The sequence below is a fragment of the Schistocerca piceifrons genome, chromosome 10 (genome assembly GCF_021461385.2).
Source record: "Schistocerca piceifrons isolate TAMUIC-IGC-003096 chromosome 10, iqSchPice1.1, whole genome shotgun sequence".
Lineage (NCBI taxonomy): Eukaryota > Metazoa > Arthropoda > Insecta > Orthoptera > Acrididae > Schistocerca > Schistocerca piceifrons.
The window spans coordinates 45,084,347-45,111,087 of NC_060147.1; the positions used below are offsets into that span (position 1 = coordinate 45,084,347).

General features: G+C 46.3%; 1 protein-coding gene and 1 non-coding gene across 2 annotated transcripts in view; one reads left to right on the top strand and one right to left on the bottom strand.

Moving 5' to 3' along the window:
- The window catches only part of LOC124718677 (ras-related protein Rab-8A), a 254,876-nt gene that overhangs the window by 124,438 nt on the left and 103,697 nt on the right, over window positions 1-26,741 (top strand). The window lies entirely within an intron of this gene.
- Trnat-agu lies at window positions 4,859-4,932 on the bottom strand. The gene has a single exon. It is a non-coding gene; the product is annotated as a tRNA-Thr (tRNA).

The window sequence follows — 26,741 nt, forward strand, 5'->3', positions numbered from 1 at the left end:
TGGTAGGACATGTTCTGAGGCATCGAGGGATCACCAATTTAGTATTGGAGGGCAGCATGGAGGGTAAAAATCGTAGAGGGAGACCAAGAGATGAATACACTGATTCAGAAGGATGTAGGTTGGAGTAGGTACAGGGAGATGAAGAAGCTTGCACAGGATAGAGTAGCATGGAGAGCTGCATCAAACCAGTCTCACGACTGAAGATCGCAACAACAACAACAACAACATCTTCGTGTTTCTTGCGCACACTGTATGTTGCCAGCAGTAGAATCGTTCTGCAGTCAGCTTCAAATGCCGGTTCTCTAAATTTTCTCAATCGCGTTCCTCTGCGAACCATCTCCGTACCACTTGTGTGTTGTTTGGACGTACCGGTAACAAGGCTAGCTGCCCACCTCTGAATTGCTTGCATATCTTGCTTGATCTGACCTAGTACGAATTCAAAACACTCGAGCAGTACTCAAGAACAGGACGCACCAGCGTCCTACATGTGGTCTCCTTTACAGGTGAGCCACTCTTTCCAAAAATTCTCCCAATAAACCGAAGTCGAAAATACACCTTCCCCAGCACAGTTCTCACATGCTCGTTCCACCTCACTGAGACCTCACCATACACCACGGCATTATCAACAGACAACCGCAGATTGCTCCCCACCCCGTCCCCCAAATCATTTATGTATACAGAGAACAACAGCGCTCCTATCACACTTCCCTGGGTCACTCCTGACGATACCCTTGTCTCTGATGAACACTCGCTGTCTAGGACAACATATTGTCGTTGTTGTTGTGGTCTCTAGTCCAGAGACTGGATTGATGCAGCTCTCCATGGTACTCTATCCTGTGTAAGCTTCTTCACTCCCAGTACCTACTGCAACCTACATCTTTCCGAATCTGCTTACTTATTCATCTCTTGGTCTCCCTCTACGATTTTTACCCTCCACACTGCCGTCCAATGCTAAATTTGTGATCCCTTGATGCCTCAGAACATGTCCTACCAACTGGTCCCTTCTTCTTGTCAAGTTGTGCCACAAACTCCTCTTCTCCCCAATTCTATTCAATACCTCCTCATTAGTTATGTGATCTACCCATCTAATATTCAGCATTCCTCTGTAGCACCACATTTCGAAAGCTTCTATTCTCTTCTTGTCCAAACTATTTATCGTCCATGTTTCACTTCCATACTTGGCTACACTCCATACAAATACTTTCAGAAATGACTTCCTGACACTTAAATCTATACTCGATGTTAACAAATTTCTCTTCTTCACAAACGCTTTCCCTGCCATTGCCAGTCTACATTTTATATCCTCTCTACTTCGACCATCATCAGTTATTTTGCTCCACAAATAGCAAAACTCATCTACTACTTTAAGCGTCTCATTTCCTAATCTAATACCCTCAACATCAGCCGACTTAATTCGACTTCATTATCCTCAACATACTGGGTCATATTACTTAAGAAGTGTTCGAGCCACCCACATATCTGTGAACATATTCCATAAGCTTGTACCTTCGTTAGCAGCCGGCAATGATGCAAGATGCCAAACGCTTTCCGTAAACCTGGAAACACGGAATCTTCCTGTTGCCCTTCATCTATAGTTCGCAGTATGTCCTCTGAGAAAACGGCAAGTTGAGTTTCGCACGAACGATGTTTACTAAAACCACGCTGATTCGTGGACATAAGAGTCTCGGACTAAAGAAAGTTTATTATATTCGAACTGAGTATATGTTGGAGGATTCTGCAGCAAACATAAGTTAGGGATATTGGTCTGTAATATTGCGGATCCGTTCTTGTACCCTTCTTATATACTGAAGTAACCTGCGCTTTTTCTCAGTCGCTTGCGACTTTGTGCTGGGCGGGAGATTCACGATAAATCCAAGCTAAGTAAGTGGCCAGTGCCGTAGAGTACTCTTTGCAAAATCGGCCGCCGGCCGCTGGTGGCGTAGCGGTTCTAGACGCTTCAGTCCGGAACCGCGCGACCGTTACGGTCGCAGGTTCGAATCCTGCCTCGGGCTTGGGTCTGTGTGATGTCCTTGGGTTAGTTAGGTTTAAGTAGTTCTACATTGTACGGCACTGATGACCTCAGAAGTTAAGTCCCATAGTGCTCAGAGCCATTTGAAACATTTTTTTGAAAATCGGTCCTGGACTGTGCGGCTGGTTCCGGCGGAGGTTCGAGTCCTCCCTCGAGCATGGGTGTGTGTGACTTATTTGCTTTCAAATCCTTCAGCAGTTTCTCTACGGCAGCGGGTTGCTTATTACTATGTGGTCCATACGGTAGCCTGTCAGATACTCAAATGACGGTATGTTTGTCCGATTCGCCTGTGTGAACGATTTCTTGAATGTGAAATTTAAAACTTCGGCTTTCGCTTTGCACACCAGACCGGTCAACAAGGGACTGTATGGAGACCTTAGACCCGCTTAGCGATTTTACGTGAGACCAGAATTCTCTCGGATTCTCTGCCTGTTCTTTTCATACGATATGACAGTGGTAGTTGTTGTATGCTTCACGCATAGATCTTTTCACACAGACGCACGAACCTCTACTAACCTTTGCTTGTCGTCATTTGTGTGGTGTGCATACTGTAAGACGTTCGGTACACACACCATCAGATTATTTGACTTGTCGCTCTAACAAAGTAGGCGAGTGTCAGCAATATGTCTCGTGGTCTTATCGTGGCGTGTTTATATTCTGCTGCTAGGTCAGACGAAAGAAATGCCACTTTCACGCTTAGAGTAGCAAATTGACGGTGACCAACTTTAAACAGAACTTGATTAATTTTCACACACATTTATTAAAATAATAACAAGCATAAAATTACTTAACTTGAATCTGGACGCTATTTATAATTGACAATCTGAAGTTCCTTTGGTCTTGGTACGTTAATCTTATTCTCACATATATCTCTGATACTTGACAAAGTGTCTACACATTTATCTTCATGGCTATGGACAGGAATATGATAATCTTATTAGGCGCAGACTGAAACTTGGCTATAGACTGGTACAGACTAATGCAGACTGGTACAGACTAATGCAGACTGGTGCAGACTAATGCAGACTGACTAATCAGAGGTCTGTACACTCATTATAATACCTCGCGCGTTCAGGTATCACTGCTCGAGTGTGATCCGCGAGGAGAAAAAGTTCTACATTAGCAGCAATCTCATTGGCTGCGTTAAATATTAATACGCGGATTGGCGGAAGAAGAATTTGGTCCGTCTCTAAGGCAGTGCCATCTTGTAGTGCGGAGACGGACGAGCGCTGCGCCTGCGCTGTTGTGCTTAGCGGGGCGCGCTCTAGTGGGAAAGTTGTGTACGCGCTGACTACGTGGAACTATGTACACAACAATTTCTTCGTTCCGATTTGAACCTAGAGTGCAGCAGCCTCTGCTGCATGAGCATCCGCCGAATTTCGTTACTAAACGATGGTGGTAACACTGGGGTGCCTCTCCAAAAGCCGAGCGAGGTGGCTCAGTGGTTAGCACACTGGACTCACATTCGTGAGGACATCGGTTCAAATGCGCGTCCAGCCATTCTGATTTAGGTTTTCCGTGATTTCCCTAAATCGCTCCAGGCGAGTGCTGGGATGATTCCATTGAAAGGACACGGCCAACGTCCTTTCCCATCCTTCCCTAACCTGATGACACCGATGACTTCGCTATTTGGATCCCTCCCCCAAAAATCAACCAACCAGCCTCTCCAAAACGTAAGAAGAATGAGGCGTCTCTTTAGGCCACCATCATTCTTGCCGTAGATGATCATCTGGTGTACAGCACCATTCGTCAGCAGTATGTTCTTCCCCATCACGCTGGCACACCAGACTCAGCCGTTTCGGTTGTGGCGTTGACGGCCTGCACATCGAACGTTAATTCCCCAGTCCGACTGCCGCTTAGTCTCTGACTAATGGTGCGGGATGACGCGGAATATTGCACGCAGTCCATTACGTGTTCTCGGATGGCGGGCACAGGTGTGAGCCTGCTACCGTGAGCTTACTGTACAATATGGCGGTCCCCCCTCGTGGTGGTCGATTGGAAACTGGGGTATACCTGCCCCCGCCCGGTTGGCTGTGCGGTCTAACACACGGCTTTCCGGGCGGGAAGGAGCGCCTGGTCCTCGGCACGAATCCGCCCGTCAGATTTGTGTTGAGGTCCGGTGAGCTGCCATCTGCTTCGGCAAATGCGGGCTGGTTCCCCTTATTCCGCCTCAGCTACACAATGTCGGCGATTGCTGCGCAAACAAGTTCTCCACGTACGCATACACCACCATTACTCTACCATGCAAACAGAGGGGTTACACTCGTCTGGTGTGAGACGTTCCCTGGGGGGTCCACCGGGGGCCAAACCGCACAATAACGCTGGGTTCGGTGTGGGGCGGCGGAGGGGTGAAGTGGACTGCGGCAGTCGTCGTGGGGTTGTGGACCACTGCGGCTGCGGCGGGGATGGAGCCTCTCTGTCGTTTCTAGGTCCCCGGTTAACATAACATAACATAACATGCTTGCCCTCACGTTTATAGATCCACAATGAGATCCCTTCCCTGCTCTGTCAGCTACTGATAACACTGTCTCACACTAGTACACATCTTCGTGTCCATCACTTCTGCTGATGGTTTATTTTCGCTACACAAGCTTTCACTTTAAGTTTGAGGCACTTCTCACTATATCTCTGTCGATTTGTTGTTCCTATATTCTACACTGAAGCGCCAAAGAAACTGGATTAGGTATGCGTATTCTAAAACAGAGATATGTAAACAGGCAGAATACAGCACTGCGGTCGGTAACCCATACATAAATGACGACTTAACTGAAACCCTCAGCTGCCGACAGGTGTTGTTGATATACCTCGATGTGGACAGCTGAAAATGTGTGCCCCGACCGGGACTCGAACCCGGGATCTCCTGCTTACTTGGCAGACGCTCTATCCATCTGAGCCACCGAGGACACAGATAAATAGCGCGACTGCAGGGACTTATCCCTTGCACGCTTCCCGTGAGACTCATATTCCCAACTGTCCACAATTCTACCTATGTAATCTACCTTATATACATTTGCCGGGAAAAAAAATGGCTCAAATGGCTCTGAGCACTATGGGACTTAACTTCTAAGGTCATCAGTCCCCTAGAACTTAGAACTACTTAAACCTAACTAACCTAAGAACATCACTCACGTCCATACCCGAGGCAGGATTCGAACCTGCGACCGTAGCGGCCGCGCGGTTCCAGACTGTAGCGCCTTTAACCGCTTGGCCACCACGGCCGGCAGTATCTGTTCTTTCGAGAACAGTTACTGTCTTCATATATCCATATACACTCCTGGAAATGGAAAAAAGAACACATTGACACCGGTGTGTCAGACCCACCATACTTGCTCCGGACACTGCGAGAGGGCTGTACAAGCAATGATCACACGCACGGCACAGCGGACACACCAGGAACCGCGGTGTTGGCCGTCGAATGGCGCTAGCTGCGCAGCATTTGTGCACCGCCGCCGTCAGTGTCAGCCAGTTTGCCGTGGCATACGGAGCTCCATCGCAGTCTTTAACACTGGTAGCATGCCGCGACAGCGTGGACGTGAACCGTATGTGCAGTTGACGGACTTTGAGCGAGGGCGTATAGTGGGCATGCGGGAGGCCGGGTGGACGTACCGCCGAATTGCTCAACACGTGGGGCGTGAGGTCTCCACAGTACATCGATGTTGTCGCCAGTGGTCGGCGGAAGGTGCACGTGCCCGTCGACCTGGGACCGGACCGCAGCGACGCACGGATGCACGCCAAGACCGTAGGATCCTACGCAGTGCCGTAGGGGACCGCACCGCCACTTCCCAGCAAATTAGGGACACTGTTGCTCCTGGGGTATCGGCGAGGACCATTCGCAACCGTCTCCATGAAGCTGGGCTACGGTCCCGCACACCGTTAGGCCGTCTTCCGCTCACGCCCCAACATCGTGCAGCCCGCCTCCAGTGGTGTCGCGACAGGCGTGAATGGAGGGACGAGTGGAGACGTGTCGTCTTCAGCGATGAGAGTCGCTTCTGCCTTGGTGCCAATGATGGTCGTATGCGTGTTTGGCGCCGTGCAGGTGAGCGCCACAATCAGGACTGCATACGACCGAGGCACACAGGGCCAACACCCGTCATCATGGTGTGGGGAGCGATCTCCTACACTGGCCGTACACCACTGGTGATCGTCGAGGGGACACTGAATAGTGCACGGTACATCCAAACCGTCATCGAACCCATCGTTCTACCATTCCTAGACCGGCAAGGGAACTTGCTGTTCCAACAGGACAATGCACGTCCGCATGTATCCCGTGCCACCCAACGTGCTCTAGAAGGTGTAAGTCAACTACCCTGGCCAGCAAGATCTCCGGATCTGTCCCCCATTGAGCATGTTTGGGACTGGATGAAGCGTCGTCTCACGCGGTCTGCACGTCCAGCACGAACGCTGGTCCAACTGAGGCGCCAGGTGGAAATGGCATGGCAAGCCGTTCCACAGGATTACATCCAGCATCTCTACGATCGTCTCCATGGGAGAATAGCAGCCTGCATTGCTGCGAAAGGTGGATATACACTGTACTAGTGCCGACATTGTGCATGCTCTGTTGCCTGTGTCTATGTGCCTGTGGTTCTGTCAGTGTGATCATGTGATGTATCTGACCCCAGGAATGTGTCAATAAAGTTTCCCCTTCCTGGGACAATGAATTCACGGTGTTCTTATTTCAATTTCCAGGAGTGTATAAGACAACTGTCTAACGCACTTGTTAGATCGGTTACTGCTGCTACAGTGGCAGGTTATCAAGATTTAAGTTAGTTTGAACGTGGTGTTACAGTCGCCGCACGAGCGATGGGACACAGCATCTCCGAGGTAGCGATGAATCGAAGATTTTCCCATACGACCATTTCACGAGTGTACCGTGAATATCGGGAATTCGGTAAAACATCATATCTCCGACATCGCTGCGGTCGGAAAAGATCCTACAAGAACGGGACCAACGACGACTGAAGAGAATCGCTCAACGTGACAGTATTGCAACCTTTCCTCAAATTGCTGCAGATTTCAGTGCTGGGCCATCAACAAGTGTGAATGTGCGAACCATTTAACGAAACAAGCTATTAAACAGAAATAAATTTCTCTACTGAAGTTGATGTATTTACAGATACATCATCTCCGTCTCTTCTGTATGTTCACTGCATGTGGCGGGGTCTACCAAGCACAGTGCAGTCCTTGCGGGCAAACAAAATCTCAATGAACTCAAAAACAAGGTAGTGTTCGGTTAGTTCGGAAGCAAGATCTTACGTGTTGAATTGTCGAAAAACTTTAAAAATTTTTGGGCACAGGGACAGGGCGATATTCACGTTCGAACGTGCTCGAGATTTCTCGATACAGCGTAGGGTCGATATAATATCGACCACTGCTCGAACACTCTTGTGACATTGCACTTGGGCGGCATGATTGCAAGCGATACGCAGGAAACTACTAACAGCCACAACAAGATACACCTCCGCTTAATTAAGCTTATCCATTATGGATATTTTAACACGCGTGACTGTTAATTTAAATACATAAAGCTGCAACCAGTCGCTTTTTTAATAGTTATTTGTTATTTCAGGAACCGCTTTTCGAACCTTTTCAGGATCATCTTCAGATGGTTTTCTAGAAGTTACATCACTATTTGTAGCATAACGGGGTGCTGGCTACGTAACAAGAGGATGGAACATGCTTTTATGTATCGCCATGATAGCTGTCGATATGGATGCAAATTTAAGTTTTCTACTTACTGCGACAGTAACACTACAACACTACCTTGCGGAACGCCAGAAGTCACTTCTGTTTTACTCGATGACTTTCCGTCAGTTATTACGGACTGTGACCTGTCTGGCAGGAAATCACGAATCCAGTCACATAACTGAGACGATATTCCATAGCACGCAATTTCACTGCAAGCCGCTTGTGTGGTACAGTGTCAAAAGCCTTCCGGAAATCCAGAAATACGGAATCAATCTGAAATCTCTTGTCAATAGCACTCAACACTTCATGCGAATAAAGAGCTAGTTGTGTTTCAAGAGAACGATGTTTTCTAAACCCATGTTGACTGTGCGTCAACAGACCGATTTCTTCTGAGTAATTCATAATGTTCGAACTCAATATATGTTCCAAAATCCTGCTGCATATCGACGTTAATGATATAGGTCTGTAATTTAGTGGATTACTCCTACTACCTGTCTTGAATATTGGTGTGACCTGCGCAAATTTCCAGTCTTTGGGTACGGATCTTACTGTCGAGCGAACGGCTAGAAAAAAACCGGACTAGTGCTGGTGAAACAATAAAACGAATGCAATAAGGCTGAAAGTCGCGTGGTCTGTCACGTGACTCTCGCTCCGCCTACTGCTCGAGTTTCATCTGCCTCCTGCACTCAGTCTGCCCGTGGCGTCTGTTTTAAGTAGTTGACGTTTTGTCTGTGCGTCGGAAAATGTTGAGTGTACAGAAAGAACAGTGTGTTAACATCAAATTTTGTTTCAAACTAGGAAAATCTGGAAGTGAAACGTTTGTAATGTTACAACAAGTGTACGGCGATGATTGTTTATCGCGAACACAAGTGTTTGAGTGGTTTAAACGATTTAAACATGGCCGCGAAGACACCAGTGATGACACTCGCACTGACAGACCATTGTCAGCAAAAACTGATGCAAACATTGAAAAAATCGGTAAACTTGTTCGACAAGATCGCCGTTTAACAATCAGAGCAGTGTCTGAGTTAACAGGAGTTGACAAGGAAAGTGTTAGGCAGATTCTTCATGAAAGTTTCAACATGAACAAAGTGTGTTCAAAAATGGTTCCAAAGTGTCTGACAATTGAACAGAAGGAACGCCGAAGAATGATTTGTTCTGACGTCCTGGAAAACATTGAAAGTGATCCCACCTTCTTACAAAATGTTATTACTTGCGATGAATCGTGGTTTTTTACTTACGATCCCGAAACTAAACGCAAATCGATGCATTGGAAAACTCCTAGTTCTCCACGATAAAAAAAGCACGAATGTCAAAATCGAAATTCACGGCAATGATGATTGGTTTTTTTTTTTGACATCAAAGGGATTGTGCACATTGATTGGGTACCAGAGGGACAAACAGTGAATCAGCATTACTACATTAGCGTCCTGGCTACCCTACGTGAGCGAGTACGGAGAAAACGGGACGATTTGTGGAGAAAAAAGTCATGGATCCTTCACCAAGACAATGTCCCAGCTCACAGTGCGTTGTCAGTGAAGGCGTTTTTGGCAAAACACAACATTCCCATCTTAGATCATCCACCCTACTCACCTGATTTGGGCCCCTGTGACTTTTTTCTTTTCCCTAAAGTCAAGTCAGCTTTGAAAGGAACTAGATTTGAGACTGTTGAAGCAGTAAAAGAAAAAGCGACGGAAGTAATGTATGGACTTACCGAAAATGATCTGCAGCATTGGTATGAACAGTGGAAAATTCGTATGGAGCGGTGTGGAGACCGAGGAGGAGAGTACATTGAAGGAGATAACATGAAATTGTAAATAAATGTTTTTTCCAGCATCAGTCCGGTTTTTTTCTAGCCGCACCTCGTATGATTGTTAAGTATGGAGCTACTGCATCAGCATACTCAGGCAGTCTGCACCAGAAGACCTGCTTTTATTGAGTATTCGATTAAGAGTGAACCTGTACAAATTACCGCTCGTGCAAGCCATTAGCTGTGGCGGCAGTCTGCGCCAAAGACGACTTCACAAGAAAATTAATCTTCAGGCACGAAGTCACTTCTCACCTTTCGGGGAAGATCGAATGACCCGACACAAGCGTATTGGAGGCAGAGAATCCACATGCTACAGTGGAACACATTCGGCGTTTTGAGAAAGTTTACGCGTTCTCTGCTGTGTGCGACATGGCAGCCTGTGGATCCTGATTTCCCGCTGAGAGGACTGTCAGTGGTATCGCATACTACTGTTGTGGCGCGCGCGCAACTTGAAACTGACAGCGGAGCCGCGTCGCTGGACAGGTCGTGTTGCGCCAACTGTTCGTTCTGTCGCTACTCGAGTGGCAACCGCGGTCGCCGAACTCGACACCGCGAGATTTTTTCTTGTGGGTATACATCGAGCATAGCGTTTACGTTCCGCCTGTGCCGCAGGAACTCGAATTCCGGCGAGAGCGCACCGCAAAGCCACCACATAAATCGTAAACAGAAGCCGCGCAGCGCTCGGTGTGACGTCATCCAGATCGGGCCAGGCTTCGCCGAGTCGCTGCGCTGACAGAATCATGGCGCACGCCCTGCCATCTTTCTCAGACGATTTTATGGAATCCATTCTGCAAAAAATCCTTATTTCAATGTTTCTTGTAGCTTTACACATCAGCTTCGCGGTGAAATGCCTCTCACATCATTAGTGCTCGTAGCTATTGTGACATTTCACATATGAGTACGAATACAAAAACGTTGCAACAAAAAGTAGGAGTTCCTACGATTTTGCGCCTGCTCCATGTTGTTACTGTTGTAGTCTTCAGAGACTGGTTAGATCCAGCTCTCCATGCTACTCTATTCTGTTCAAGCTTCTTCATTTTCCTAGTACCTAGTACAACCTACATCCTTCTGAATCTGTTTAGTGTATTCATCTCTTGGTCTCCCTCTACGATTTTTACCCTCCACACTGCCCTCCAATACTAAACTGCTGATCCCTTGATGCCTCAGAATATGCCTTACCAACCGATCCATTCTTCTTGTCAGGTTGTGCAACAAACTTTTCTCCCCAATTCTATTCAGTACCACTTCATTAGTTACGTGATCTACCCATCTAATGTTCAGCATTCTTCTCGAGCACCACATTTCCAAAGCTTCTATTCTCTTCTTGTCCAAACTATTTATCGTCCACGTTTCACTCCCATACATGGCTACACTACATACAAATACTTTCAGATACTACTTCCTGACACTTAAATCTATACTCGATGTTAACAAATTTCTGTTCTTCAGAAACGCTTTCCTTGCCATTGCCAGTCTACATTTTATATCCTCTCTACTTCGACCATCATCAGTTATTTTGCTCCCCAAATAGAAAAACTCCTTTACTACTTTAAGTGCCTCATTTCCTAATCTAATTCCCACACCAACACACTTCTTAATTCGACTACATTCCATTATCCTTGTTTTGCTTTTGTTGATGTTCATCTTATATCCTCCTTTCAAGACACTATCCATTCCCTTCAACTGCTCTTCCAAGTCCTTTGCTGTCTCTGACAGAATTACAATGTCATCAGCGAACCTCAAAGTTTTTATTTCTTCTCCCTGGATTTTAATACCTACTCCAAATTTTTCTTTTGTTTCCTTTACTGCTTGCTCAATATACAGATTGAATAACATCGGGGACAGGCTACAACCATGCCACACTCCCTTCCCAACCACTGCTTCCCTTTCATGCCCCTAGACTCTTATGACTGCCATCTGGTTTCTGTACAAATTGTAAATAGCCTTTCGCTCCCTGTATTTTACCCCTGCCACCTTTAGAATTTGAAAGAGAGTATTCCAGTCAACATTGTCAAAAGCTTTCTCTAAGTCTACAAATGCTAGAAACGTAGGTTTGCCTTTCCTTAATCTTTCTTCTAAGATAAGTCGTAAGGTCAGTATTGCCTCACGTGTTCCAACATTTCTACGGAATCCAAACTGATCTTCCCCGAGGTCAGCTTCTGCCAGTTTTTCCATTCGTCTGTACAGAATTCGCGTTAGTATTTTGCAGCCGTGACAACAATGTCTTAATGATGAGAAAAAGCATTTCAGTTGTTACATGCACTTTATCAGTATTAACAAACTAATTATACAACAGGCTACAAAAATGAAGAAGATGGTCGGTATTATTACGAAAGTAGGAATGTCCTAAAAGAGTGTTATGATTAGATATATTTAATTTGTTGAAATGTACCGCTGACAAAGGCAGATCTACTTTCATGACTATGTTTTTCTAACTCCAGCTCACAAGGCACACATGGTTAGCTTGTGCATTCCTGTCGCGCGCATTATCCTCCGCTGCTGACAATACACTGACGATTGTGTTGTGCGACAGATCAATTGTTTATTTTTCTCAATAACAACTATTTTATTCGCGATCACATATTGTCAGTTTGGCAAGCCGTAGGTAAGAAACAAGTATCTGGCATGTGCCTATCATTCCGCCTGAAGGAACGCTCGTCATTATTTAAATACTACTCAGATCGAGAGAAGGAATAAAATCATTTGGTAAGTTTCCATTCCAGTCGCTCAGTGTTAAAAATACGATAGGTTACGGGGATTCCACCAAAATTCCAACAGAACTGGCAATCTATTTTTGTGTGAGTTGTTAACCTTTTCTCATTCGAAGAAGCATCACCGTTTATGAGTAACGGCCACAATTATCTTGGTGACTGGTTTAATTGTACTTTCTTTCTCACAGTGTAATTTGCCAAACTCATCTCACAGCAGCTATTGGGACAGAATTCCGAAACGGAGTGCCCATTCTTCAGGTTTTCTAGAAACATATTCGTTCACATATCCTAACTCGTCGAATAATTCATCATCATTTACCTGAATCATCGAACATGAATTTACTGTCTCACGAATTTTCTTCTTCGTTAGTACATTATATTTTTCTGTTATTTATACCCGTATAGTTTTGTTTCGTTTTTCTTCTGTCGAGAAAAATGCATACTTTGGTAACTGGTGAGCCATTGTCCGCTGGAATTGTATCGTATGCCTCCGCGATGTTTTCAGATCGCAAGAAGGGACAGACGGTAGTGAATAAGGAAGCAAGGAATATTATAAAATCATGTGATTAAGAAGCAAGGCAGTAAAACAAGCTTATCTTCTCGCTGCCTAGTATGCTGGCGTATCTGTACGATCGGTTACAAAAATTTGGAAAGGCATAATCTCCACAGGTGTGATCCCTTTGTGCTCCTGGTAAAAAGCATCCAAGATCTGAAGTACAGATGTCTCACTGTGATTACTTTTCCACAGGTACATAATATACGGTATATCTTCGATCTACAAGTGGTTCCCTTTTCTCCTTTGCCGATTTGAGGCACTCTTTTACCTTCCATGTCGATTTATAAATAGTATTTATGCCGTGTTTGCGCAGTATAACCCTACATTTATAAATAGTATTTATGCCGTGTTTGCGCAGTATAACCCTACAGCTGATTCTGTCAGCTGAGGAATTAGAATTGCTTGAAGAAAAAATCAATAACAGGAAATGTAGTGAGATTGAAACTTCAGTTATTTCTCCAATGTTAATTAATTTAAAAAATGTATGGCAGAAAGGGCCATACCCAACATTTCTTTTTCCGCTCTGTCACTTCACAGAGTTTTTGATTCTGTGACACTTTCATGTAACTGGTGAAGTAGCCATTGCTCCTCAGAACGCTTTCCAAGTGTTGCATCTCGCATCTGAGGTGCTGCGGCTAACATATTTGTCTTGCTCGCATTTCAAGCGTATTAATCACGCCTCTTTTCCGGCTCTCATGGTGATTTGACACTTTGTGCAGTAATTGGTCCATGTGAGTCGATACACCCTCTCCCCAGGGGGCTCACGGTTCTTTCGTGAGTTTGTGTGTGGCGCACACAGGGCCCCGAGTTATTGCAGCCCATTTTCCCTTCCATGGCTGCACTTCCTTTACCGTCCCCATCCCTCCCTATCCTCACTCCTTCTCCGCCGGTTCTCCTTCCCCTCTCTGTGTTCGTCGACATTGCTGTCCACCTGGTTCCTTCCGTCGCTTGCAATTTTGTTCCTCCTGCCTGTTCTCTTTCATCCTTTTTGGCATTTACGCCCCTGCTTGAGGTCTGACCTCCACTTCTAAATCTGTTTTTAATGTGAGCCATTTGGGGAAGAACTCACTCCCTAGCATCTACCGTGTGGATTCCTCTCACTCCTTCCTTCCCCTCTTCCTTCCCTGCTGTAGAGCAACAGCAGGTGTAGTCAGTCTGTGTGGTGGGGCTGTTATGACTCATCTGGCTGAGCGCCCTTACAACACAGCCATCACACTACTGATACCTGAGCTGTGCCCTCCCCATCTTTGCCAAGGAATGGTTGCTTGTCTTCCTGGAGCATCGGAATTCCTGGTATCGGCCACCGTACCAGACGACCCTTGCTGGGTGGCACCCGTGGGGAGAGACCTTGATTGGAGTGGGTGCTATCAGGGCAATCTCTGTCCATTGTCAAATGGCCATCTCTCCAAATGGTAAAGGATCGTTCAATGCTGCTTTGTATGATCCGGCAGCCTTCACTTCCTTGACTACACACTGGTAGGAGGGAAAGGCTCCCCATCTTGGGACGAAACCCTTTCCCCACTATCTCGTCTGTACTAGGATGGACGGGGACACTTTCATCGCCACAAAGCCATTGTTTTTTTTGTGGAGAATATCGAGGACAAGCTTGGCAAAGTGGAGTCTCTCAGTAAGAAGCGATTGGGCTCCCTGTTGATCAAAGCTGCTTCTGCCACCCAGCCTCCCAGTCCTTCTGATCGTCTTGGCAATGTCCCACTGTCTACTACCCCTCACCAGTCTCTGAATATGGTCCATGCAGTGATTTTTCCTTGGGACCTCATCCTGCAAACTGACGAGGTATTCCAGGCTAATCTGGAGTGATGTAGCATTCATTTTTTCGACATGTGCAGAAGGGTTGTAAAGACAACTGCACTCCCAGAGAAGGTGAAGGTTGTGTGCTACACATGTGACATGAAGTCGTAGGCTACATTCAACCTCCCACGAGTTGCTTTTGCTGCTTGCATTTTGAGCATATGTCTTCCACTGTATGGTAGGCCCTCTGTGTGGTGACTGGACACCCACTCCGTGAGGGAAGCCCTTGTATTCCTCCATCTGTGTGTGCACGCATCAGTTGTCATGACCACCACTGTCCTCACTCACCAGATTGCCCAGCTTACAAGAGAGAAAAGACGATCAAATAGCCTATCTTATGCTGGGACTTGCCAAAAATATAACAGACTCTTCTTTGTCACTTTCTTCAGCTTTGTCTCTGCCACATCGACTGTTTCTCACGACCACTGACCATGTGGCATGACCTCTCCTCAGCTTCTTTATCCTGGACTCTTGCTACATGATAATCCAGTGGAATTGCAGCGGTATCCACATGTCACCTCCTCCTCCCCTGCAGTTCCCACACCCTCCCCTCTGGGAGCCACTTCCCCTCTCCAGCCAAAGAAGTGCCCCCATTCTTCGGCTCCTTCTGGTGATGGGGCCCATCCTGGGACCCCTCCCCTCCTCCTAACGTCTCTGAGGGCGGAAGCCTACTAACACAACTCGGCCACGAGATGCACCATCTGTGCATCCCAAGTCACCTGGTCTCTTTCCGTTCCTGATCTTGCAGAAGCCTGTTCTTCCTCTGTGCCCTGCCATTCTCCACCTCCAAAAGAGACGAAGAAGAAACATAAGTCTCAGTACAAGGCCCCCACAGTGCCCCCAAAGGTGCCAACTCCCCCCCATCCATGTCTCTCACGACCACTGACCATGTGGCATGACCTCTACTCAGCTTCTTTATGTCTATCCTGGACTCTTGCTACATGATAATCCAGTGGAATTGCAGCGGTATTATTGTCACCCGGAAATACAACGCCTTGTTTTCTCCTATTCTGCACTTTGTCTTGCTCTTTACGAAATGCATTTCCATGATGACCAGTACCCAGTGTTTTGTGGTTATTGGGCTTTCTGTCAGAACCGTGCTAGCCCCAGGATAGCATCTGAATGGGTCTGCACTTTGGTTCGCGCCGATATCATTAGTGGCTGGGATCCCCTTCATACCAGCCTAGAAGCAATAGTGGTTAGAGTGCAAACCCTCCAGGTAGGCCACTTCCTATTGTTAAACTGTCTACCTTAACACAGCGCCTCCCACACCTGTATCTCCTCCTCAGTGCTCACCAACCCCTGTGGAGAGTGCCACATCGACTGGTAAGGGTCTTCTAATTGACCAACATATTACAGACTTTGATTAGTGTCTCCTCAATGACGATTCCCGTACCCAGTTCAAGGCCACTCGTGGCACCGTTACTGCTATCGATCTCGAAATCTCCTCCCCTGCTCTATTGGCTTCCCTACATTGGTCACCCCATGATAATCTTTGTAACTGTACTTTCCGGCGATTCTATCGTTTTCCTGACGCCGACAGGCAGACAGGTCCCCACGTTGGGCATTCCACAGGGCCAATTGGCGTTTATAGTCATTGCTGTGCACTTCGACACCTCTCTCTCGACTTGCGTTGGTGCAGTCATGCACAGCATCTCTGTCACTATTCTTCTTGCTACTGCCACTGGTCCTCCTCGTCGTTGACCGGTACTGTGGAGGACGAAGGATGTAGCAGTCACTGTCGAGGACTGCTGACAAGCACTGCAGCGATTTAAACAATACTTTTCACAGACCAGCCTCCTCGCTTTTAAGTGTCTCTGTGTTAAGGCTCGATACTTGATTGAGTAGAGTAAAAAGGAATGCTGGGAGCACTATGTCTCCTCCCTGGGGACGTTTGTCTCTTCCTCGCAAGTTTGTTCCAAGCCATATAGCTTTCTGGGCCGCCAGAATCTTATCCTGCAAGGCGCTCTGCATACTGAGCCATTGCTCCTTGCAGAACACCTTGTGAAACACTGTGCTACAGCATTGGCGTCCTTCTCCTGTCCTCCTACCTTTCTCTGTCAGAAATGCTGAGTTGAACAGACCCCCCCCCTCCCCCTCTATTTCAACCTACCACCAAGCTGAACCCTATAACACCCTTCACCTGAATAGTAGTTCTTATGGGCTCTTACCTCTTCACATGACATGGCCCCAGGCCTGGATTCCAGCCACAGCCAGATGATTCAACACTTGGACATTACTCAGAGGAAACATCTACTCTGGGTCCTCAACCACATTTGGGTTACGGATGCCTTTCTCTGCAATGGCGAGACAGTGTAGTTATCTCTGTCTTTAAGCCCGGGAGGAGCCCAATATCTCTCGACAGCTACTTTCCGATCATCCTGACGAATGTACTCGTACTTTGTAAACCGCTTGAGGGGATGGTTAGCTTCTGATTATGTTGGGTACTCGAATCATGAGGCCTTTTGACCATATATCAGTGTGGCTTCTGGAAGGACGATCTCCATCTGACCATTTACTGAGCTTGGAAACAGCAATCCGAGAGGCTCTTATTAACTGCCACTGGTAACGGTCTTCTTTGACCTACATGAGGCACACAACATGGCGCCGTCACATTTTATTTACCCTCCATGACTGGGCCTTTCGTGGACCCCTTCCAGCTTCTATCCGCTAGTTTTTATCCCACCAACTCTTCCAGGTTCGAGTTGGCACTTCACTCAGCACTCTCGGATTCAGGGGAATGGTATACCACAGGGTTCTGTGTTAAGTGCCACACTCTTCCTCATAGCCATCAATATGCTCTGGCTACCCCGTCGTTTTATGTCGCCGATTTTTGCATCTGGCGCCCGCAGCTCGTGGTCGTGCGGTAGCGTTCTTGCTTCCCACGCCCGGGTTCCCGGGTTCGATTCCCGGCGGGGTCAGAGATTTTCTCTGCCTCGTGATGGCTGGGTGTTGTGTGATGTCCTTAGGCTAGTTAGGTTTAAGTAGTTCTAAGTTCTAGGGGACTGATGACCTCAGATGTTGAGTCCCATAGTGCTCAGAGCCATTAGAACCATTTTTTTCCATCTGGTGCAGCTCCCACTCGTTAGCATCTGCTGAGTGCTGGCTCCAAGATGCCATCTGATGGGCCTCTGTGTGGGCCATCTACCATGGCTTCAACTTTTCTCCCTCCAGAACGTGGGTTATGCATTTTTGTCGTCAGCCCCGTTCTAGAACTTCATTTAGGCGACCAGCTCTAAGATGTTGTAGCACGAGCCTGTTTTCTGGACCTTATTTTTGATAAAAGGTGACATAGCTGCCCCATGTTCACCACATGAAGACTACAAGCTTGTGGAAGCTTAATGCTCTGCACTTCCTGGCCCACACTTCTTGGGATGCAGCAATGCTACTCTTCTCCGTCTTTATTGTGCTGTGGTCGTGTCCAAAGTAGATTACGATAGTCAGGTGTATGGTTCAGTGGCTCCTTCCATTCTGAAAATACTTGACTCTGTTTACCATTGTGGGTTGTGTCTGACTATTGGTGCCTTTCGCACTAATCCTGTTGACAGACTCCTCATAGAAGTGAGGATTCCTCCTCTACACAGCCAACTTCTGGTTTCTTATACAATTACCAGTCGCCAGTTCCCTGATCATCCCATGTACCCTGTCCTCTTTGCGAACGAGGGATGTCACCCTTCTGATAACTGCCCATGTATGGGATTGCTGGCCGGTTAGAATGCATCTCACTTCCCTCTGTCAGGGCCGGCCGCTGTGGTCGAGCAGTTCTAGGCGCTTCAGTCCGAAACCACGTGGCTGCTACAGTCGCAGGTTCGAATCCTACCTCGGGCACGGATGTGTGTAATGTCCTTAGGTTAGTTAGGTTTAAGTAGTTCTAAGTCTAAGGGACTGATGACAGATGTTAAGTCCCATAGTGCTCAGAGCCATTTGAACTATTTTGAACGTCAGGATATCCATCTCGACTCACTGCAATGTGTGTGTTTCCTCCCACACGCCTCCTTGGGTAGTGCCTAGACCACAGATTAGGATTGACCTACTCCAGGGTCTTAAGATCTCTGTTGCCTCTATGGTCTTCTGGCGTCTTGTACACTCCTGGAAATGGAAAAAAGAACACATTGACACCGGTGTGTCAGACCCACCATACTTGCTCCGGACACTGCGAGAGGGCTGTACAAGCAATGATGACACGTACGGCACAGCGGACACACCAGGAACCGCGGTGTTGGCCGTCGAATGGCGCTAGCTGCGCAGCATTTGTGCACCGCCGCCGTCAGTGTCAGCCAGTTTGCCGTGGCATACGGAGCTCCATCGCAGTCTTTAACACTGGTAGCATGCCGCGACAGCGTGGACGTGAACCGTATGTGCAGTTGACGGACTTTGAGCGAGGGCGTATAGTGGGCATGCGGGAGGCCGGATGGACGTACCGCCGAATTGCTCAACACGTGGGGCGTGAGGTCTCCACAGTACATCGATGTTGTCGCCAGTGGTCGGCGGAAGGTGCACGTGCCCGTCGACCTGGGACCGGACCGCAGCGACGCACGGATGCACGCCAAGACCGTAGGATCCTACGCAGTGCCGTAGGGGACCGCACCGCCACTTCCCAGCAAATTAGGGACACTGTTGCTCCTGGGGTATCGGCGAGGACCATTCGCAACCGTCTCCATGAAGCTGGGCTACGGTCCCGCACACCGTTAGGCCGTCTTCCGCTCACGCCCCAACATCGTGCAGCCCGCCTCCAGTGGTGTCGCGACAGGCGTGAATGGAGGGACGAATGGAGACGTGTCGTCTTCAGCGATGAGAGTCGCTTCTGCCTTGGTGCCAATGATGGTCGTATGCGTGTTTGGCGCCGTGCAGGTGAGCGCCACAATCAGGACTGCATACGACCGAGGCACACAGGGCCAACACCCGGCATCATGGTGTGGGGAGCGATCTCCTACACTGGCCGTACACCACTGGTGATCGTCGAGGGGACACTGAATAGTGCACGGTACATCCAAACCGTCATCGAACCCATCGTTCTACCATTCCTAGACCGGCAAGGGAACTTGCTGTTCCAACAGGACAATGCACGTCCGCATGTATCCCGTGCCACCCAACGTGCTCTAGAAGGTGTAAGTCAACTACCCTGGCCAGCAAGATCTCCGGATCTGTCCCCCATTGAGCATGTTTGGGACTGGATGAAGCGTCGTCTCACGCGGTCTGCACGTCCAGCACGAACGCTGGTCCAACTGAGGCGCCAGGTGGAAATGGCATGGCAAGCCGTTCCACAGGACTACATCCAGCATCTCTACGATCGTCTCCATGGGAGAATAGCAGCCTGCATTGCTGCGAAAGGTGGATATACACTGTACTAGTGCCGACATTGTGCATGCTCTGTTGCCTGTGTCTATGTGCCTGTGGTTCTGTCAGTGTGATCATGTGATGTATCTGACCCCAGGAATGTGTCAATAAAGTTTCCCCTTCCTGGGACAATGAATTCACGGTGTTCTTATTTCAATTTCCAGGAGTGTATATTCCACCCTTGCAGCGTTCCAGGGTGCTACCATCTTCTACACTGATGGTTCTAAGACGATAGGTAAGGCGAGATACGCTTTCACGTCTCCTACTGCCTTAGAACACCATTTATTGCTGGGATCATGTAGTGCGTTACAGTGGAGCTGCTAGCAATTAACAGGGCTCTCCATTTCGTTACTCAGACTTCCTTCCAGTGTTTTGATATGTACCGATTCAATGACCAGCTTGCAGGCTATCGACCATTGCTGCTCTCGTCACCTTTTGGTCTCTGCTGTCCATGACCTTCTCTGTGCCCTTGGCTATGCCCCCTGCACAGTTGTCTCTCTCTTGGTTCCGAGTAATGTCGGCATCCCAGATAATGAACTGTCTTACTGTTTGACTAGAGAAGCAGATACTTGCCCTCCACACCCTTTCAAGATTCTAGCTGCGAATTTGCGGATCTATGTCAGATCTCTCTTTGACCAAAACTGGAATGACATGTGGCGTGCTGCTGAGCTCAGTAATAAACTCTGTGGAATCAATGACACTAGTGCAGTCTGGTGCTGTTCCTTGTGCTCCTCTCTGAAGGAGTCTACTGACTTATGTGATCTACACATTGATCACACCAGGCTCACCCATTGTTTTCTTTTTTTATAACAAACCACCCGCACACTATGGTTGTGGAGCCAGACTGGCGATATCCCATATATTGATGGAATGTCCCCTTCGTTTGGCTCTTTGTGCTAAGTATGAAGTTCCAGATTCCATAATTTTAATATTAGTAGATGATTCACGGATTTAAGAAGTTTTAACATTGTGCAGCCCTGTCAGCAACTGTGATAACTGAACATGTAACACGTCAGCCTCAGTTGAAAATAGAAATTTTGCAACTGAACCTGACGTGTTACATGTTTCATTCACAGATGGTTGACCTGGTCATCAGTTTGCTCCTTGAAAGTGGTTATTATTTTTGGATATAATACTTTGCTTTACTCCTCGAGCAAGGGTGGGGTGGCTGTCGTTGGGACCTTGGGACCTCTCTGCATGTTTTCTCAGTCTGAAATACATGACCAACCACTCCCCTGTGCAAAGAGCGCTCTTTTACCCCTCTGTTTTTCCATATTTTTTTTTTTAAGATTTAGTATACCCATTTATGCCTTCTGCTGTGTGCGTTTTAATTTCCTCGTTTTAAGGTTTGACTCCTGTGACTGGATCCATCCAGTTTTAGCAGCCCTCTCTCTCTTCTGCGAGTAACTTTTGAATCACGGGACTGATGACTTCGCCGTTTAGTCCCATAAACTCCCTCAATTAATCAATCAATCAATCAATACATCCTGTATGCCAGGCTTTAACCATCCCTCGCGACTAGCACATCTAGAAAGGATGACTGTTGGTTCTTTTGTACCCCTGTGGTAAGTTTAATGTCGGCATAGAGGGTGTTCAGGTGGATCAGGAAGTTACGGACTTTTCCTCACCATGACTCCACACAGCGAAAGTATCTTCGACATACCTGTATCACACTTTAGGTTTACAAGTTACCAAATTCAGCGCCAATGCTTCGAAATGTTTCATGAGGAAGTTGGTCACCACTGGACTAAGTGAACTACCCATGGCGACGCATACCAGCTGTTCATAGAAGTTGCCATTCCACACGAAATGGTTTCTGATACATCAAAGAGCTTGGTGATGTCATGTGGGTAAATGGATCCTATGTACTAGAGAGAGTCACTGAGTGGCGCCACTTTGGTAAACAAAGAGACAACATCAAAGCCGACTAGCATGTTGTTTGGTCCAAGTTTTAGTTCCTTCAGCTTCTCAATGAAATCTCCTGAGTCCTTTACATATGTGTCAGTCTTTCCCACATGCAGCTGGAGCAGAGGGGCCAAATGTTTGGCCAGTTTATACGTCGTTGAGCCAGGATCAGTTGGTCTTAACGGAACATTATTCTTAGCGATCTTTGGTAATATGCACAGCCAAGGTGATAGGACTTCTGTGTTGCACTGCTTCCTCTGTATGCCGGCCGAGACAAGAAGATGCCTTGATTAACCAATTCGTATTCCATATGACCTGCTGCATACTGTCCATAAACTTCGTTCAGTAGTGGGTCATTGCCAACCTTAGAGATCCAACACTGTCAGAGCATGCTTAATTTAATTTCATATTCGTCACTATTGATAAGTATCACACTTGAGCACAAACGTTCGTATCATGTGCATCCACGAAATACAGTGTGTTTGAAAAAGAACACCCTAGTTTTAATATGTCCTAGAATCTGCACAGTGACATACAATATTCTAGTTTGTGATGTTTGATTCATCAACTTTGACTCCCCTGCAGTTGGCAGGTCTGCTTGAACTCGAGACGGCACCACTGTTGTTTTTTTACTCTGCTCCCTCAGTTAGTCCAGGCGTCCATGCAGTGCAGTGCAGAGCAACTCAGCAACAATGTGGACTCCGCAACAGAAAGCCCAGAGTGTTACTTTTCTTGTGAAAACTGAGTCAGTTAAACAGTGCAACAAAATTTTAGACGTCAGTATGGTGGTGAACCACCTACAGCAAAAATTATCCGTCATTGGCTAAAGTCTTTCAGGGAAACCGATAGTGTTTTAAAAGCAAAATCACCAGGTAGACCCGGAACTTCTGAAGATGTTGTTGAACAGACTTCCGTTTCCTGTGTTCTGAGCCCGAAGAAGCCATTGGCCAGACGTAGTCTACAATTACTAAAGTGGCCTAAAGATACTGTGTATGATGTTGTGTGTAAAAGATTTAAGTTACACGCCTACAAACTGCAACTGTTACGCGAAATAAAACCTACTGCTAAAATCGAAAGGTATGATCGTCATAACTGCAGAATTTGCGGGTGGGGGGGGGGGGGGGGGGGGGCGGCAGAGCATCCACATGAAGCTATTCAGCATCAACGTGACTCTCCCAAAGTTACTGTCTGGCGCGGTTTGCGGGAACATCGTGTGTAGATTAGATTAGATTAGTTTTTCGTTCCATAGGTCCGTGCTGAGGAGATCCTCGTGGATGTGGAATGTGTCACATTTTTTTAAGAAAAAAAGCTGAAATAACAGTATTAATACTATGAGTATATACAATACATCATTTGTTTCCATCAAAAAATTCGTCAATGGAGTAGAAGGAGTTGGCTACTAGTAAGTCTTTCAGGCTCCTTTTAAACTGATCTTTATTTGTAAGAAATTTTTTTTTTTTATGTTTGCTGGCAAATTATTCAAGATGAGTGTTCCTGAGTAGTGGACACCTTTTTGAACTAAAGTAAGTGCTTTTAAGTCCTTGTGCAGATCATTTTTGTTCCTGGTACTGTCTGTATGAACCGAGCTGTTTGTTGGAAAAAGAGATATATTATTTAGGACCAATTTCATTAAGGAGTAAATATACTGACAGGCAGTAGTTAGTATACCCAGTTCTTTGAAGAGGTTTCTACAGGACGTCCGTGAATTTACTCCACGAATAATACGTATTACACGCTTTTGGCCTCTGAAAACTTTTGTTTAGCTTGAAGAGTTACTCCAAAATATTATACCATATGACATTATGGAATGAAAGTAGGCAAAGTATGCACGCTTTATTATTTTTATGTCGTCTGTGTCCGCTAACACTCGAATTGCAAATACAGATTTGTTAAGGCGTTTCTGCAGTTCTGTGGTGTGCTCCTCCCAACTGAATGTATTATCAAGTTGTAACCCCAGGAATTTAAGACTGTCAACCTCTTCTATCTGCTCTGCTTCATACTTTTGTATATGCTGGGTGGAAACCTCTTACAGGTTCTGAATTGCATATAGTGAGTCTTTTCGAAGTTTAATGTCAGTGAGTTCGCTTTAAACCATTTATTAATATCCATGAAAATATCATTAGCAGATCTTTCTAGAACTACACTCGACATACTATTTATTGCAATACTTGTGTCATCTGCAAACAAAACGAACTCTGGTAGTGTAACTGATGAGAGACCATTAATGTACACAAGAAAAAGCAATGGCCCTACATGGATCCTTCTGGGACACCACATGTAATTACTTCCCATTCTGATGGTGACTGATGACTTAATTCACTAGTCCCTTGCACTGACACCCTTCGTTTCCTGTTAGCGAGGTATGACTTGAACCATTTTGCAGCACTGCCTGTGACACCATAGAATTCTAATTTATTTAAAAGGATGTTGTGGTTCACACAATCAAATGCCTTTGACAAATCACAGAAAATACCTGCTGCTTGTAATTTGTTATTTAATGAATTAAGTACTTTTCACTGTAGGTGTAAATAGCCTTCTCTTTATCCCATTTCTTGAATAGAGGCTTAACATCTGCATATTTTAGCTCATCAGGAAGTGTCCCAGTTATAATTGACTGGTTACACAAGTAACTTAGAATTGTACTAAACTCACAAGAACATGCCTTAATTAACTTTGTTGATATTTGAGTGTAACCACTAGAATGCTTTGGTTTTAAAGATTTTAGTATGGAGGTTATTTCTTTTGGTGAAGTGAGTGACATATTCATGTACCTGAAGCTATTTGTAAAGGCTAGTTACAGATATTCAAGGGCATTATTTACTGATCCTGACAATCCCATTCTATCAGTAACGGATATAAAGTACTTGTTAAATAGATTTGACACACTATGCCCATCGATTACTAGCTAATAACAAGCATAAAAATTACTTAGCTTGGTTCTGGATGCTATTTACAATTGACAATCTGAAGTTCCTTTGGTCTTGGTACGTTAATCTTATTCTCACATATATCTCTGATACTTGACAAAAGTGTCTGTACATTTATCTTCATGGCTATGTACAGGAATATGGTAACCTTATTAGGCGCAGACTGAAACTTGACTATAGACTGGTACAGACAAATGTAGAACTCGTACAGACTGGTACAGACAAATGTAGAACTCGTACAGACTGGTGCAGACAAATGCAGACTGACTAATCGGAGGTCTGTACACTCGTTATAATACCTCGCGCGTTCATGTATCACCGCGCGAGTGTGATTCGCGAGGAGAAAAGGTTCTACGTTAGCAGCAATCTCATTGGCTGTGTGCTTAGCGGGGCGTGCTCTAGTGGGAAAGTTGTGTACGCACTGACTACGCGGAACTATGTACACAACAATTTTACATTTAATAATTGATCACACATGTTGTACAATTTTCAGTTTAGCACATAGTTTCTTTAAATGTTCAAAATATTCACCGTTGGCGTCTATACACATAACAGAATGACGAGCCATCGCCATAACTACGTCAGTCAGTGTTACAGTGGAGATTGCTGCAAAAAATAAAGTAAAAAAAAATGGTTCAAATGGCTCTGAGCACTATGGGACTCAACATCTTAGGTCATAAGTCCCCTAGAACTTAGAACTACTTAAACCTAACTAACCTAAGGACATCACACACACCCATGCCCGAGGCAGGATTCGAACCTGCGACCGTAGCAGTCCCGCGGTTCCGGACTGCAGCGCCAGAACCGCTAGACCACCGCGGCCGGCTGAGATTGCTGCACGTGTCACTGTAATCTGCTGGCGAAGTCCCTCCAGCATGTATGCCTTACCTCGACAGACGTTATCTTTCACAGTTCCCCACAAGTAAAAGTCCACAGGTGTTAGATCTGGCGATCGTGGAGGGAACTCTTCGTCCAATCTGATGCCCTGGAAAATTGTCATCCGGGAAAGCTCGTATGGGTAGGTGGTAGTGTGGTGGCGTCCCGTCCTGTTGGTAGAAGACCTCTTCGTCAGCTCCATAAAATGCACGAGTACCTAGCAAAATTGGTGTGTGTAACATTTCCAGGTACACTTCTCCAGCAACAGTAGCACCAAAGAAAAAGTGTTCTACTAAGCCCCTAGATGATAGTCCACAACACAAATGAACCCCTGGTAGATTGACCGCTTTATCCACATAAACTTGCGGATATTCCGGTGCACAGTACACACTATTACGCAGATTCACGGTTCCATTAAGTTTAAATTGTGGCTCATCACTCCACACTACCATCCTCACAAATTGTTCGTCATCAATTACCATTTGCTGTTACCATTCGCAAAATTGCATTCGGCGATCAGGATCGTCATCATTAATCGCGTCCAGTAATCGTGGAATGTAAACTTTCCACGCCGGACGTTGTGGCCGAGCGGTTCTAGGCGCTTCAGTCTGGAACCGCGCGACCGCTACGGTCGCAGGTTCGAATCCTGCCTCTGTCATGGGTGTGTGTGATGTCCTTAGGTTAGTTAGGTTTAATTAGTTCTAAGTTCTAGGGGACTGATGATCTCAGATGTTAAGTCCCATAGTGTTCAGAGCCATTTGAACCGTTTGAAACTTTCCACTCTGCAGCTTTCATAACTCTTCGTACACTTGTACTGCTAACCCCCACTTCACGTGCACATTTCTTAGCAGACTTCTGTGGAGAATTAACAAACTTTTGCAACACGAGAGCTGACGAAGTAGAGCTTGTAGCTGTACGTTGTCTTCCTGATATTCCTTTGTGAATATTACAAATCGTTCGGTGCAATTCAAACTTGTCAATGGTGCGTTAGTGGGTTGGCAGTTGTGTTTCAAAGTCCCGCCTCCACTGACGTTATACAGCGGTATTATCAAACTTGAAAAACCACTTCACAATACATTTTCGTTGCTCGAATGTC